Source organism: Canis lupus, chromosome 3 (genome assembly GCF_048164855.1).
Source record: "Canis lupus baileyi chromosome 3, mCanLup2.hap1, whole genome shotgun sequence".
Taxonomy (NCBI): domain Eukaryota; kingdom Metazoa; phylum Chordata; class Mammalia; order Carnivora; family Canidae; genus Canis; species Canis lupus.
In genome coordinates, this window is record NC_132840.1 from 77,265,191 (window position 1) to 77,282,045 (window position 16,855).

The 16,855-nt window shown below is 38.0% G+C and overlaps 1 long non-coding RNA gene across 1 annotated transcript in view; it reads right to left on the reverse strand.

Annotated features, from left to right (window-relative positions):
• Window positions 1-16,512, reverse strand: part of LOC140631136 (uncharacterized) — a 214,310-nt gene extending 197,798 nt beyond the window's left edge. Inside the window, exon 1 of the long non-coding RNA XR_012028788.1 lies at window positions 16,286-16,512. This is a non-coding gene — a long non-coding RNA (uncharacterized lncRNA). The remainder of the gene's footprint in view (window positions 1-16,285) is intronic.
• Window positions 16,513-16,855: the final 343 nt, after the last annotated feature.

The window sequence follows — 16,855 nt, forward strand, 5'->3', positions numbered from 1 at the left end:
AAATGCAACTGAAGGAATGGGAAAAAAATATTTGCAAACCACATACCCAAAAAGGGGTTAATACCCAAAATGTACAAGAAAATCATACAACTCAATAGTAAAAAAGCAAATATCCCAATTTTAAAAACAGGCAAAGGAGCTGAATGTCTTACAAAGAAGACAAACAAATAGCCAACAAGTACATGAAAAGGTACTCAATGGGATTAGTCTGGAGGGAAATGCAAACCAAAAGCACAATGGAAATATCATTTTACACCTGTTGGAATGACTATCATCAAAAAGATAAGAGATAACAAATGCTATGAGCATGTGGAGAAAAAAGAATATTTGTGCACTGTTGGTAGAAATGTAAATTGGTACAGCCATATGGAAAAACAGTATTATTAAAAATAAAACTACCATATGATTCACCAGTCTCACTTCTGGATATATATCTGAAGGAAATGAAATCATTATCTTGAAGAGATATATGTACTCCAATGTTCATTGCAACATTATTCACAACAGCCAAGATATAGAAACAACCCAACTGTCCAACGATGGATGAATGGATAAAGAAAATGGGATGTATACACAAAATGGAATATTATTCAGCCTTTAAAAAGAAGGAAATCCTGACATTTGCAATAACAGTAATGGATCTGGAAGGCATTATGCATAGTGAAATAAATCAGACAGAGAAAGACAATTACTATGTGGTATCACTTATATGAGGTATCTACAAACAAACAAAAACAAGAACAAAACAAAAGATTCATAGAAAACAGAGGAGAATCGTGGTTGCCAAGGACGAGGAAGGGGAGGAAAATAGAGAAAGGTTGGTAAAAAGGTAAAAACCTCAGCTATCAGAGAAATAAGGTCTGAACATGATAACTATAGTTGACAATACTATATTATATAATTGGCATTTGCTAAGAGATTACAACTTAAGTGTTCTCAACACCACACAAATAAAGCAAATATGAGAGGTGATAGATATATTAATTAACTCAATGGTGAGAATCTTTTCACAAGGTATATGTTTATCAAATCATTAGGTTATGTACTTTAAATATATTATAATTTTTATTTGTCAATTACACTTCAATTTTTAAAAAGCCAATTAGTACCAACAAGAAAAAATAAAACTCTAATCGGCTTAAACCACTTTTGCAGCACCAATTACATACACATGAATGTCATGTCATACATTTTTTATCCATTCATGAAAAGTGACATGAAATTTCTAAATGGTGATACTTTGTTCATTCGAAATACAGTACGGAACAGAGCAGACAGCTTTGTTCTGGGAAGACCAGGTTCTGGCATTTCTTGGACCGTGTACCAGAATGGTTGTTGGAGAAAACCATTTGATGTCCCTGAGTCTCCTTTTCTCTGGAAAAAGATAAGTTAGTCTTATATCACTCAGGGACCAGAAGCCTTCTTGAGCCCTCCAGCTTTTAGATCTCTGGTACAAATTTCCTGTGAATGCCAAAAATGTATTTCTTTTAGATCCCTTCCTTGGTTCAAATTTCATAATACCTTAGATTGACCTTCCTACTGATTAATTTGAACTAACAAAATTTTATTGTAGTACACATCTCTCAGGCTGTAATGTGAGGCATAGATTGACCAAAAGGATAGATTTATCTTCAGTGCTGCTCTGAGCACAAACCGATGAACAAACCAAACACCGTCTGATGAGAATGACGTTCTTTCTTATCTTGTTCATTTCTGTGGCAATTTCCACCATTTGGAATCTTGCAGGTCCCAACAGTCACAGAATGATGTTCCTTGCTGGTGAGTATTTGTCTCTTTGCTATGTCATAATCAACTTATAGCTTACATTGGAGAAACTTCTTCATAACTCTGCCTATATGAATAATTCAAATGAAACTTTTATGCTCAAAATTCTCATATACTCTCATATACCAAAGTAAGATTTACTATAGGTTAAAGTAGGTCTCCTGTGTATATAATAGTATATGGTGATATTCTCACTTGAACCAGGAAAATTGATGCCAAAATATTACTCCTCACAGAGAAGAGCCTCTACATCCAGTGAATTACAGCATAAATAAGAAAAAAAAAGGGGGGGGGGACTTAAACTACAAAAATGTTTTTGAAATCTAGTTGCCAACTACTAACTGAATTTGTTAATTCTGTGGCATTGGGCTAATTACTTAAACATTCTGTGCTTCAGCTTCTTTACCTCTGAAGTGGGCATAATTATACCCAACATACAACAAAATTAAGGACTCAATGAGATCATAGATAAGACAGTGCCTAGCATACTATGTGTCCCAGGGGAAGTATCTATAAATAGTACTTCCCTTTCCTACAGAAACCCAGAACCCCAAAGAAGGTACAAATATTCATCTTTACCTGTGATGGACAGGAAATGACCCTAAGTATGCAGTTTTATGGAGAAAGACATTTTTGCCAAGTTTTTCTCCAATGTCATCAGAAGAATTACAAATGTCTACAAAGCATAAAGACTAGAAAACACATTTCCTGACTGTTTTTAGCCCTAGGTGTTGGTAGTTATTTCATTCCCTCTATTTGATTGTTGGCTTTTAAAAGGCAGTCACCGGGTGTTATCTTTGTCCCCTGCTGCGCTTTGCAGAATCCTTACATACAACATGTGCTATGTGAATATCTGTTGAGCTGAATTTATCTTAGAAATCTTCTGTCCATCAAGACTGTTTTTAACTAATTCGGTGTTTAGATACAAGATGGTCAACTTCCATGACCCCAGATGGGTCAATAGACCAGACACTGCACAAGGAAAATACTTGACATCTGTGAATTCCAACTAAAATATTCATATAACTTGGCCCTGTCAAAATACCTTTGTCAAAATAGAAAAAAGGCTAGTGTTCTGAAGGCATGTGGAGATTTTCTATTTGGTCTTTCCCCAGCTCACAGTGGGCACTCCATTTGCTGGTGACAAAAGACTGAAACTAATTTATTACAGAATTCTGACCTGCCAACCATTTTAAAGAATCATGAAACCCATATCTTCCCTTAGCCTTTCAAGCACCCACTTCCACAGGGAAGAGTTTCCACCCTTAGCCAACCAAGTACCCTTTCTTTTTCAAGTATCATCAAAACTCATATTAATGAAATTTTGATGATTGAAGATCATGCATTGATTCAATATAAATTTGAATGATGACTGCATGCCAGGCAATGTTCTAGATATTGGGGATTATTGTAGTATGAACAAACCACACACATGCACACACACACACACACACACACACACACACACCATGCCCTCTTGTAATGTACTTTCCAGCAGGGCAAGGACAAACAGTAAATAAATAAGTTAAATATATAATAAATCTAATGGTAAGAAGTACTTAGAAGAAAATAAAGAAGGGAAGAGGGACCAGAAAAGCAGATGGGAAGTGAACCCTTGTAAATGGCAAAATTACAGCAAGAAATAACAAAACATTGGACCTCTATAATAATATAATGCATGCATATGGTATATAGACATATACACATATATATGTACATATACATATATATACACACATGTGTGTATTATAAATGTATAGAGGTCCAGCCCATACATAATATATGTGTATATACATATGAAGATATATAGACTACTCTGTGTGTGCATGTATATAACTAAACTTAGATATAATGGTAACCAGAGGTCAGGCTAATGATAACACCTAATATTTGCTGAGCATCAGGCATTCTACTAAGCAATTACATGTTACCATGTTAATCTTCACAAGCTTAAAAAGAGCTCATGTTCTCTTTTAACCAATAAAGATAAGAAAATAGCACCCTTGAAGCCACTGGCCCGAAGACACAGAATTAGTGGCATGGTTGGATGTGACTCTAGGCCCCAGGCTCTTGATACCAAATTGTCCTTTGCTCCAAACCTGCTATTATTTGACAGATTTAGATAATCATCGCCAAGAAATAAGAGAAATTCCCTATTTTCCACAAGATAGAGTGTAGTTTTGACATTCCACTTATGGAGAGAATCCCATCACTTCACTCTAAATTACAGTAAATTATAAGTATATCTTTCTGGGGTGAAAGCACACAGCATGTCACAGCTTTGAATTCTTCCTTAAGCTTCTCTATTTAAAAAAAAAAAAAATCTGTTGTAATTTGTGAAGACAAGACAAACCCAAAGAGTAGATGGGCAGTGAGCTCAAGATGAAAGAAACACAAGGCTGATTGGGTGAAGGCTACTGACAAAGATGTGGGGAAGACTGTAAGACAAGACACTATCCTCTGCTCCCTGTACATCCTGAATTCTGGACTGGCAACTCACAAATGAGAGCTGGGGTTCTAGGGAATCTGAGGGAAAGTATGTGGACCAGTTCAAATTCACTCCTCAGAAGTGGAGAACAGCAAAGCATAGTGCTTAAATTCCATATTATGCTCAGATAACTTAATTACATTTTAATTATTTAAATCCTGCTTTGGTCCAGAAATGATAAGACAAACTAGATGTGGGAGATAAAAAGGAAAAAAAAAAAAAAGGCAAATACCATAAAATGGAGACCGGAATGGGGCTAATACAAAAAGACATACCTTATAGACCTATAATTTCAGGGGACATGGGGTTCAAATTTATTTCTAAGCTGGGTGGCCATCAATCAAAGAAAAAACCTGATCAGTTATACAACTCACAGTATCCAGAAGATAGAATATCTCCATAGTCTCTGTATAAAAGGACTTATTATTAAAAATGCCTCTTCTCCCTACAGAGCAATCTTTTCCAACTGTGACAGAAGGCATAAGAGTGGTGAGCCCTGTTCTTCATGAAAAAGGAGGCAGGATAGAGTAAAAAAGAACATGGGTTCCTTCCCTTCCAGATAATTCAGATTGTTGCAAGGACTAAATGACACCATGTTTGTGGAGTGCCTGGTGGTGTCTGACCCATGGAAGAGGCTCAACAACATGGTGGCTGGGACCAGAAAGGTGAGGCTAGAGAAGATGAGAAGGGTCAGGGGGACTACTCTGAGACTCAGTTCTAGCTCACTTGTTATCAAGTGATCTTGGCACCATCACCATATCCCTGAGCCTCATCTATAAAATCAGGATAATGTGATCTACTTCATGGGTTTAACGTGAAAATTAAATGACATAACAAGTGTGTGAAATTTTTTAAAAGAAGATAACTTTTAACAAGTAGGAAACCATTGGTGGGCAATGACACTATGGCAGCTAGCACAGAGCCACACACAACTGGACCTGAGGGAATGCTTTCTTTCTATGGTAATGAAGAGCAGCTGAGGTAAGGCCTCTCCCCCTGCCCACTCTCTGCTCTAGTCACATTTGTTCTCTGTTCTGAAGACCTTCATCCATGCTGTTCCCTCTACCATGAATAATCTTTCACCGCCACCCTTCACCTGAAACCACCTACTCACCACTCAGGGCTCAGTCTACACTCTCTTTTCCCAGAAGTCTTCCCTGCCCTTCCCAATAGGGCTCCATGAATTCCAAAACTGCCCTACTTGTCTCTGGCAACAACACTGTCTTATAATACTGAGTTTTGTCTAGACCATTCCATGATACTGTAAACTTCTTAAAAGTAGAGAATGCACTTTTTCTATTATTGTACCTGCAACATGGAGCCTTGTGTCAGCCCACAGAAGGTACTTGGAGAATACTGAGTTGTGAGATCATGAAAGTAGATTCAAAACCTAAAAGATTGGTCACGTGGTTCTCATTTTTCTTAGGGTGCTATGATGGTTAACTGATTGCCATTCTCTCTTGCACTAATGTTGTAGGATCCGTGGCCTCAACTGGAATTATCAAGTGCTACAAATTATAGTTAAACCTATGCTCATTCAAGATTCAAAGCTAAAACTTCTAAAATGCTTAGCAACATTAAAAAGAAAGTAGTTCAGATTTGAATGTTTTCATCCAAGAGCATTTAGAAGGGATCAATAAACCAGTTCAACAAATATTTACCTTGAATCAAGTCCTTATTCTTCAAGCTTTTTACACCTTTTTACAATTCAAAAGAAATGTAATCCCTGATAGTCTCCCTTCATTTGTTCATAAAGCATTAATATGCTGGTTTGAATGAGCTTTTTAAGATGAAAAAAAAAATGCCCTTTCATTGGAGTTGTTGAAAGCAGCTTTTCCTCTTAAATATGGAGGTCAGTTTTTTACTGAACAGAAACATCAATTCATCAAGATATTGTTGCCTCCTAATACCAATATTGTTGCCTATGAATTCAAAGTATAAGATTTGACTAAATTCATTTTCCTATTATTTATCTATATTTTTAAGATATATCTAGGATTGCAGTGGGCCATTGCAAACTACTCAGCAGGTCAGCTATCAGCTTTCAGACAATAGCAAAATTTTCAGCAAAGAGTGAAAAGGGAGTCAAGTTTTGGTCATCTACAGCAACAAAGAGCTGTTGAATGGAAAAATAAAATCTCTTGGGCTACTCAGTGCAGCTAACACCCAACATATGACCTTTCTTCACAGTCTTATAAATATCTTCTGCATCACATGGACTGCCAGAATTGATGAGAGACTTTAAAACAAGGCTCTTTATAGACAATGAGCTATTATCCTCTAGGACTTAGCAAACTGGCTGTCAGCCAACCTTATATTTGGATACTCCTGGAAGAATAAAATATGACAGTTAATTGGTTTATATGAGAAGAGTAAAATATCTTAACATAAATATAGCCCATGCCAGTCAAATGTTATAGAAAGAGTATTTTCTCAGGAAGTCATGTCAACAGTATCAGACAGATGGAAACAGAATAGCTTAAATAATAGCTAATGGTGTATTTCCTTTGGGTATTCTGTTTTTCTCTCTCTCCCTTTACTTACTAGCTCTGAACATGTATAATTCCTTCAACTGAACCAATCTTTCAGGTATCCCCAAACCACTGCAGTTAATAGATAAGAAATCCAATCTAATATATTCCTACAATAAATTCCCACACATATGTTATCCCAAATCCATGCTAAGTTGTTCTATCTCATATAGACACAATCTATAGAAGACTCCAGCATCTAATGATTCAACTCAGCAGTTTGCAGCTAAGATTTCAGAGAGGCTGTGACTTGTCGTTCGTCACACAACAATGGCAAAGCTTGGTACAGAATTCAGATCTCCCGATCCTGGCTAGGGTCTTCACTACTGCACACTGAGTCTGCCAGTCTATTTCCTATGAATCTGGAGCTAAATCACTATGCCACAGCTGTGTTTAAGCACACACACACACACACACACACACACACACACACACACACCATCTCTCAAGAGTATCTACAGTTTACTTGATTAAGAAATAACTTATACACTTTCCTGACTCTACCCAAAAGGAGTAGAATAAAATATCACTTGAATGGGAAGTGTCATGGAAAAGGTTCTAGAAGCAAAGAGAGAGGTTATTAACCTGAAAGCTTGGTGATCAAACTGAACAGGAGAAACAAATGTAAGGTCAGAAGGGAAACTCAGTCATAAAAGGTGAAAAGCAATAGCACAGATATGGGCAGTAAGGTCAATGGAGAAGATTAGGCAAGAGTTAGGAGATGATAAATTGTTGATCCTAAAATGGCAAGTTGTGGTCATGTGGTGAGGTGTTCCCTGGAGGAAAGTTCCATGCATCTCACTGGTATTGGTGGAGGACAGTACTCCTAATGCAAGCAATCTGATCAGAATGTACTCCTTGGTCCAGACACAGGGAAGTCTCCCTGTGTGGTCACATGTCATTGTGATTCTGTGATGGATGGCATTGTCCCTGCTTCAAGTCCCGAATGGAGGAGCCCCTCCACTTGCAAGTTCAGACTTGCTGTTCATCTGTTGAACAGATCAATATTCAAACTCCATAGAGACCAAGGCCAAACATTAGGTTTGGAACCACAGGAAGAATGGAGTTTAAGTCTGCCAAGCCAAGCATTTAGAGATGGGCGGAGATCAGACCAGAACGAAAGCCAGCTGAAAACAGCTAATAATATGCTTGCAATGAGTGTTGAGGCTGGATTAAGAGGCAGAGGCAGGGGAAGTATCCAACGGGGGAGTGTTTAGCATGGTAGGTATGTCAAGGATGCCAAAAGGGAAATTTTTTTACTTATAATCATTCTACTGTACACTTTCAGACAAAGATTGAACATCCTGTAGAGCGACCTGTTGTGGAGAGATATCTTCTGATTTGAAATCTGCTATAGGATAATGTTCTCCCAATTTAAAGTATGTTCTTAATGGCTCAGAGAAACAAGATAAGAGGTTTAATTTTCTGTACTTCCAGTGGCCCCAGTTATTTCCAATAAGGAATGCTAAATTAACTCAGGCGCATCCCGAACATCCAGGCACTTTACTTCTCTGGTCTCTCCTGCAAAGCTAAGGGGCTGGCTACAAAGACCTCTCAGATCCCTCCCCTCTAGCCAGCCATACATCTGGGAATATACTCTATGTTTGGCCCGAGTATGTCTTTACGTAGGTATTTTATCTATCTTATTACAACAATAAGCACACGCCCCAGATGGGAAAACTATGCTGGAAAAAAAAAAAAAAAAAAAAACAAGGCTCTGTCAGCACAATATATGGGTGTGGTGAAAACAGGCAACCAGTTGTGTGCAAGTAAAAAGAAATGATTATTTTAAAAAAGCATATTCTGATAAATAGCTTAAGCTAATGGAACATGGTTAAGAAAGAGAGCATATAAAATATTCCATAGATTCAGATCTGTTATCACATGAATCACACAGGGTAGAAAAAAAAATAAAATAAGAGAAAGGAAAAGATGCTCTGAGAGTGACAACACAGTGAAGCACTGCTAATGTTACGGAGTCTATATTCTCATGCAGGTGGTTTTTCCATTTTCTCAACCCCATGATATGTGGTCAAAACACATCACTGCTTATTCCTCTCACTCAGATAAAATTCTGCATTATTTTAGAGTGTGTAGATTGCATTTGAGGAAATTCTGAGCCATCAACTGATTAGATTAGATTTGGGTAAAATAAGAAGGAAAAAGAAAAATCCCTCCTAATTATTTCCACTCTCGATTTGTTTGTTTTTTAAAAAAAAAAAAAAGATAGTCGCAAAGAACAGGAAAATCCTCATAATCCCCACTGTTCTCTAAATATTTTTTCATAGCTTTGTTTCAGAGTTTGGAAGTGAGCAGAAACTATTTGTCAGCCCAAGTGCATGACGGAAGAATCGCAGGTTCAAAGAAGTCAAGTAACTTGACCATCGTTGCATCGTTTCAGTTGCAGCTGAAAACAGGGGCTCAATCCTCTGGCTCTAGGTTTCTCCTAAGACTCAACTGCCTGGCTTGACTCTTGTTTGGAGCAAAATGCTAGGCAACAGAGCTCCCACGGGCAGCCTGTTGGCAGAAACCTGCTTCTGTTGGGGGTGAAAGTGTTGAACCCCATTTGCTAAGAATAGCTCAAAGCACCTTGGAAGGAGTGCTGGTTTCTAAAGAAATCCCCACTTGGAGAGTGTTCCTTCTTCTCCTCAGCCCATCTGTCGTTATGTATCTCGGGTAATGCATCAGAGATCGTGCAATATATGGAAACATATTGAAGGTATTATATGTGTCACAGTCATCTTCTCTCCTATTTCCATTAAAAGCTCTCAGCTATGCCAAAACTATCTCATTCCCAAATGAGGTACATTTCAGTAAATGAGATGATGGATAGAACTTAAAGAATCCTCTAAGGAAGAGACAGAGCTGCAAAAAGACAGGGAGAACTTGCCAAAACAAAATCACAGGCAATCTCAGAAAAACTGATTTATTTCTCTAATGATATACGGTCTTTTAAGGCCTAAAACCTGCAATGAACAACTTCCAATTCATGTCACTTTCCTAACTTCTTTCTCTACGCTAGATCACAAGGATCAGAGGACCGAAAAAGTAGACAGAGTGAGTCTACGTGGGCACACGTGTGTAGACATAACGGGCGTGGATGCTCTCGTGATGGTGGGATCCCGTCTGTTGGAAAGAATGTAATGATTCAAAAAGTGTTCATTTCCAAATCTGTTTCAGACCTAACTAAAGGCCTCGAGTTTTACGATACACATTTAAGCCTCAAAGAAATTTTTTGCTTCAGGGGAGACCATTCTCCAACAAATACAAAGGTTTTTATTTACAGAATTCCCATTCTGTTTTGGACACAGTGCGAGGGACTGGAAATGAAGATAGACCTAGTCCTGCCCTCATGGGGATTCTATTCTATTGAGAAAGTCTCAAGGTCGTGTCTTCAGGGCAGTGCATTATGTATCTGTCAATGAAACCTAAAGAAAATGTGTAAGTCCTAAAGACAGGATGGAGTAGCTGGCCCACTCAATCTCTCAGTTTCTAGCTAACCACAATGCTCACAATGTGGAACTATCGAGAGGTCTTCTATCTGTGATGATGCAACTGCCAGAAAAAAGCAACAAAAACTATTTGGGTCAGTCCTCTTCCTTTTCATCTGAAATGGCTCTTGCCACAATGCCTTAGTCATTACCAATCTCCAGTTACTATTCAGTTTTTATCTTGCTTGATCTTACTCTGTCATCGCCTCATGACATCTTCCTTCAAATACACCAGCACTGCGGTGTGCTTCCACATAATAGATGCTCATTAAACACAATATATGCCACAAAAATAGATGACATTAAGAAATAGCAATGGCAATTTTTACAACAGAGTGTGATGTAGTCATGATGCACTCAATTTTTAAAATTGTCCCCTCTTTTGGATGGTACAATTAACACTAAAACAAATGCGTGTGACACGCTGTTAGATAAGCAATCCTTTGTTACTCTGAATTTCACTACTCCATTTACTTGATGCTTCTTTACCCTCTACCTTCATCCTCCAACTCAATAGCTTTTTGTTGGAGATTCCACAAGTGCTCTTTGGAGCATATCAGCAAATGTTTGCTTTGTTTACTGGCCACCCAAGGATGCCTAGAACACAGAAGGGGGATGGCATCGGTATAAGCTTACATTGCCATTTAATGTGTCATGGGTGGAGCACCCAAAATGCTAACAAAAACCAAAGAGGTTCCGCAGCTTAGTTTTAAGGCACTGCAGGAAATTTGCTTGTTGTATTTATCTTTTTCAAATTTTCCTCTGGTTCTAGGATCTGTCTTCCTCCAACACCCTCCTGAAGTTTTCTGACCACTCCCCTGTCCACCAGTGGTGTGAGGATCAAATAGTCCAATCTCCCCTTATCTCTCACTAGTATTTAAGTCATGACTTTTGTGCAAATAATCAATTGACTATGTAACCAGAAGTTCATTGCCCTCTGTACTTTATAGAAGAGCCAGTAGGCTATTCAATTCATAGCGCACATTCAATAAACCAACTTCTCACTATTATAAACCCGATTTTTAAACTGAAGCAGAAGTTCTAATTAACACAGCCACTGGATGAATGTAGCCTAACTCTATAAGGTTAATTTCATTTTATCCTTGCTACTATACTAACAGAGACTGAGATAAAGTTACATCATTTTTAAAATGACCCCAGTATTCCCTTCATTCTTTATTCTGGAATTAAATAAATGGTTTTAAACCATTCTTCATTCTGAATTCCAAAGACCTTGGGTGACTGTCATCTGATCCACACGGCACTTTTATAACTATTCTTCTAAAGATTTCACACAGGTGCCTTCCTCCAAAGGCAGCAATAATGATATTCCTTTCCTATCTGTAAGGGGGGCTGCAACATCTAGAAAGTCTCAAAGCCATCATATTTCATAAGGAGAAGTCATTATTACATTCATTTTATAGATTAAAAAAAATGATTTCAAGCAAGTTCAAAAAGACCTGCTCACATTAAAGCAGCTGGTAAGTGACGAGCTATTAAAGCAACCCCAGATCCTTCCATGTGTCAGTCCAGAGACCTTCCCACCCCACAGTCATCTCTCCACATCCACATTCCCTTGGTCCTCCTCTGGTTTTTAGTACATGCTTTCTCCCTAATGCACACATTCCTGGGGCAGGGGGTGGGGGATGTTTTTTCCTTTCTTCCCTCTAAACTGACCACCTTCAGGAATTCCTTTCAAATTCAGATAATTCATATCTAAAGCAAAGACCTAAGGGGGAATTTTTTTTTTCTATATGTGCTATCTTAAGAATTCTACTTCTTGGGAGATATTAACCATTTATCAAATGCTATCCAGTACTTGGCATGTCTGTGGAGGTTCAACTCAATTTATATTCACTGAGGAATGAAACATCAGATAGTATGTCCCTAGAGAATAAGGTGTTAGGATGGAAGGCAGATCCCCTTCTAGGATCTCCTGTCTCTGATCACCAGGCACCTTTCCAACTGGGCAATAAATTCTCCAACATTCTCAGTAGTCCAATGTGTTCCAACACTGTAAAGAAAAGCCCTGAGCAAGAATTTGCAGCACTGCACACTGACTACTTCCGTGGAGGCAGCCACACTCCCCCTTTGACCTCAAGACCTCGCCCTCTGACAGGTCATTCAGCGGAAATGCTCATGGTCAAAGAGCAGAAACTCTGCCTGATTTCTGAGCCCAAGGATTGCATCTCATTCATTTCTGAGCCTTCAGTGCCTTGTTCAGTGCCTAGAACACATATAATTGAAATTAAAACTTGTGGGAAGAAAGTTACAATTCAACTCTGTTGGCAAAAGTTTTCCTACCTAAGGTGAATTGGCAACCACCTAACACTTGGCCCACACAGGCCTTCCCTAGGTCTCATACCTTGAGTCCATCACATAATAAAACTCTTTCCAACACAGACAATCCTAGATTAAAAAAACAAAAACAAAACAAAACAAAAAAAAAACAAAAACAAACAAAAAAACATAACAGTCTTGACCAGATGCACTGTGTAGACCTTGTTTGTATCTTGATTCAAACAAATTAACTGGAAAAAGAAAAAAAAAAAAAACACTCGGAGACAAATGGGAAAATGTGAATATGGATGGCATATATCAAAGAAAGATTATTGTGGGTGGGATGGCATTGTGATTTTATATGCTTTCTAAATTTTCAATCAGATATTTAGGGGTTGAAATGCTATGACTTCTGGGATTTCCTTTAAGAAACTTTAACCCAATAAAATTGTTAAAATCTAAATGATGGATAAGTGCTAGACTACTCTTCATGCCCGTTTGGAATTTTTCTTGATATGCAATTTTTACATGAACACAAAGCAATCACTCATTGCAATATGACAATGTTCTGCTTTTACTGATAAGAGTGGTATTTTCATGTATGATCCAATATTAATGTACACATATTCTCCTAGAAGCAACTTGTGTTTCTAGATATTTCCTAAGCAAGTTCTTTGAAGTGGAGAATTTAGATATTTAGAGCAATTAAATATGTTTTTAGTGTGTACTAAAATAAAATCTAAAGCTTATACAATTCTACTGCAAGTCTGTCTACTACAATCTGCTTTCAGCAGGGCGTACCACTGACCAATTTCAGACCAGCTAGACTACAAGCTAATTAACCCCTTCAAAAGAAGGTTTACAAAAAAAATCAACCATTCTCTGATCACATGCCAGTCGCACAAGCTAGCTGTTCGCCTTTGCTAGCCACCAGCACTTTATATACTGCATTCATTAGATGTAACAAACATTTAGGATACTTACCATGAACAAGACACTATTCTATGCCCTTTCCAAATCTTAACTTGTTGTACTACTAATAATAACTCTTGAAGTTAGAATATTATTATTATTTTCTACCTTACGGATGAGGAAGCTGAAGTACTGAGAGGCTTAATATCAGAGCTTTCGGTGGAAGAGTTAGGATTAGAATCTGGGGAGCCTGGCTTCCGGAGTCAGCTCTTAAGAGCCATGACATGGCACCTCTCTATTACAGTGATGACATTAATAGTCCTCGATGTGCTACTTTTTAAATAAAAGTGAAAAATTAAATTATCCATCCTTAACTTATAATTTTGTAAACATCCATGAACTGTAGAGAACATAACACAGGCAGAATTTGAATCAAGTATCCTGAGAGAGAGTCCAATGGCTTTAAGAGAACACAGCTTGCTTAAATATGATTTTCTCCAGGGCTCACCAGCCCTAGAACCATCTTTACCTTCACTCTTATCCCTGTCTCTCAGTGCTCCTTTCTTCTCCCTTTCCTGCCAGTGAACTATTTTGAAAACCAGCCTGTCATCATTGCCAGTGAAGATGTGACCCCAACTTGGACCGGATGTCTTACTTAGTCTCACCTTCCTCTGTGTTTCTGTAGTTCTAGCTCTCCATTATATCTCACACGACATTGCAGGCGGCTGTTGCTTACCCCCATCTCACAGTAGTTTAGGTGCACCTGGGTTGGTTAAGCATGCCTTCAGCTGGGGTCATGATCTGAATGAAGGTCCTGGGATCGAGCCCTGTATTGGGTTCCCTGCTCAGCGGGGAGCCTGCTTCTCCCTTTCCATTTGCCTCTACTCCCTCTGCTCGTTTTCTCTCTCTCTCTCTCTGTCAAATAAATAAATAAAGTTTAAAAAAAAAAGAAAAAGAAACTATGGCTTCATCTTCATTGCTATTGGCACTACTTTCTTGCATCCCTCACAACACCTACCAAATGCTTTGCTCATGGTCCATGTTCAAAGATAAATAATTGCCAACATTATCATTCCCCTGCAGATATGCAGAAGTGCCAATGACAAAAGTTCCAGTTGATAAACCAAATATTTGTGACATTGTTCTCAAAAAAAAAAAAAAAGAGAGAGAGAGAGAGAGAGAGAGAGAGACATCTTTAGCCCAGGAATGAGGTGCTAAGCCTCCGGGAGGTGATTTGCAGCCACGTTGATGTCTCTGCCTCCTTCACTCATGGCTGCTGCCCTTTAGAATTCCTTCAGTTGAACCAAGATAAAAGGCTACAAGTATAAGCAGAAACCTTTTTCTTCATGAGAACACAACCACATAAAAACAAGCACGAAAGATGATTTTGGGGGATAATGACTCCAAAAACTAAGAGTACGTCAGAACCACTTACTGTGCAGCTACTACGATTGGGCTCAAATCAGACATGATCAAATCCTAACTACTGTCTGAAATCAACAGTCTTGTCATTTTTTGGTTTAGATATATTGGAGCTCAAGGTACAGCAAAACATAAGGCAAAGTGGGGAGGACAAGATCATCATTCATTCATGCTATGGTTAATTTCAGTACTGAGCATAACCACCAGAGTGAACTATAGTTTTGAGAAAATATATATTAACCCTTCCCCCGTTAGAACCCTTTCACTTTCTCCCATCCCTGAAAACAAAAAACACAAGAGATAACAAGAGATACTTTACTTGACAAGGAGAAAGCCTTAAAATTTTAAAGAAATTTACATTAGAATTTGACTCTGATAAATAATTCAGAATGTTTTTTCATTTAAAAATATGTGCTAAAATATTGTCTATCCGTAACTATAGACACTATAGGTGTCCAACACAGTGGCCACCAGCCTTATGAAATGTAGCTGTTGATACTTGAAAAGTGGCTAGTCCAAACAGGTATAAGTGTAATATTTGATACACATCAAATTCATTGATTTGGTTTAAAAAATGTAAAATGTCTCAGTCACTTTTTTATTGATTATATATTGAAGTGATAATATTTATATATTGGGTTAAACAAAATGTATTATTAAAATTAATTTCACCTGTGTATTTTTCCTTTTTTAATGTGGTTACTATAAAATTTAAAGTCACATACGTGGCTCACATCTGTGTTATGGGCCTATTGGTTAACACTTTATAAACTACAAGACAGCAGAAACCCAGTAAGACATAGCTTATGCTATAAATCATCTTCCCTTAGGCCCCTCCCATACCCACATGCAGCTAGAACAGTCTAGGAGCAGTTTAAGTATGTGTAGTGCAACTCACCATAGCAGAAACTGGGAAAATCATAGCAAAGGCTAAATGGAACTAAGATGATATAGGGAAGAAGAAATGTGGATAACACAAAATATTAGAAAATTCTAGAACCATACTCTTTGATCCTGGCAATCAGAGATATGAAAAACCACTGGAAACCCCTGGTCAGAGACCACCTCATCCCACTCAACCCTACTATAGTCAGCTCCCTGATGAAGATCCCCTCCCCCCTCAACAAGGCATCTTTCCAGTTACCTGCCCTCAAGAGACACTAAGCAGTACAGAGCTTGGTAATGGGAGACAAATATTCCTTCTGTTACAGTAGTTGGGTAGTTGCTGAAGGTCATTAATATCTGCAGTAAATTTGCAGGTACTCTACATGGAAGGAATGGTAGCCTTTGGTCCTTTCAAACGAGTGGGTATCATTTATTTCTTACACTTCCATTAAAAGCACAAGAGGGGAAGCCCCAAAGGGAGTGATACTTACAAAATAAAAAGCGATTATCTTTCTTTTTACTCCAACTTCCAAGACGAGGAGGAAAATTCATTGATGAGTATTTATTAACTAATGATGAAAGAGCACTTCAAAAATGAAAATGGCCCTGAAACACACTACATTATTCTGATTGCAGAAAATGGGAGACTAAAGAGAAAGAGCGCTCTATAAAATGTCCTCTGCAATTGGCTCCGTCTCTCGTGGGCCTCTCAGATTCCTTTGTCCCTCCCACGATAATAACTTGTCTTCATGGCCATAGCCAAGAACACATTCTTTGTTTGGTTACATAAGCTCCTAAAAATAGCAATTTATCATGGAAATGTTAAATGACCCTTGAAGATGGTGTTCTGATGGGCTATTAAGTTATTGCTGTGTCTATCTACTGATATGTATTATAATTAAAGATAAAAAACCCTTTCTGATGCTTTTCAAACCTTAAAAGTATATCAATTTCATGCTCTGGGCATTTTTATCTTAAAAAAACATGAAGAAAAGTTTCCCGCCGTCAAAGTAGTTTTACCACAGATACGGAGATGAATTTTTCTCCTTATTAATGAGTTC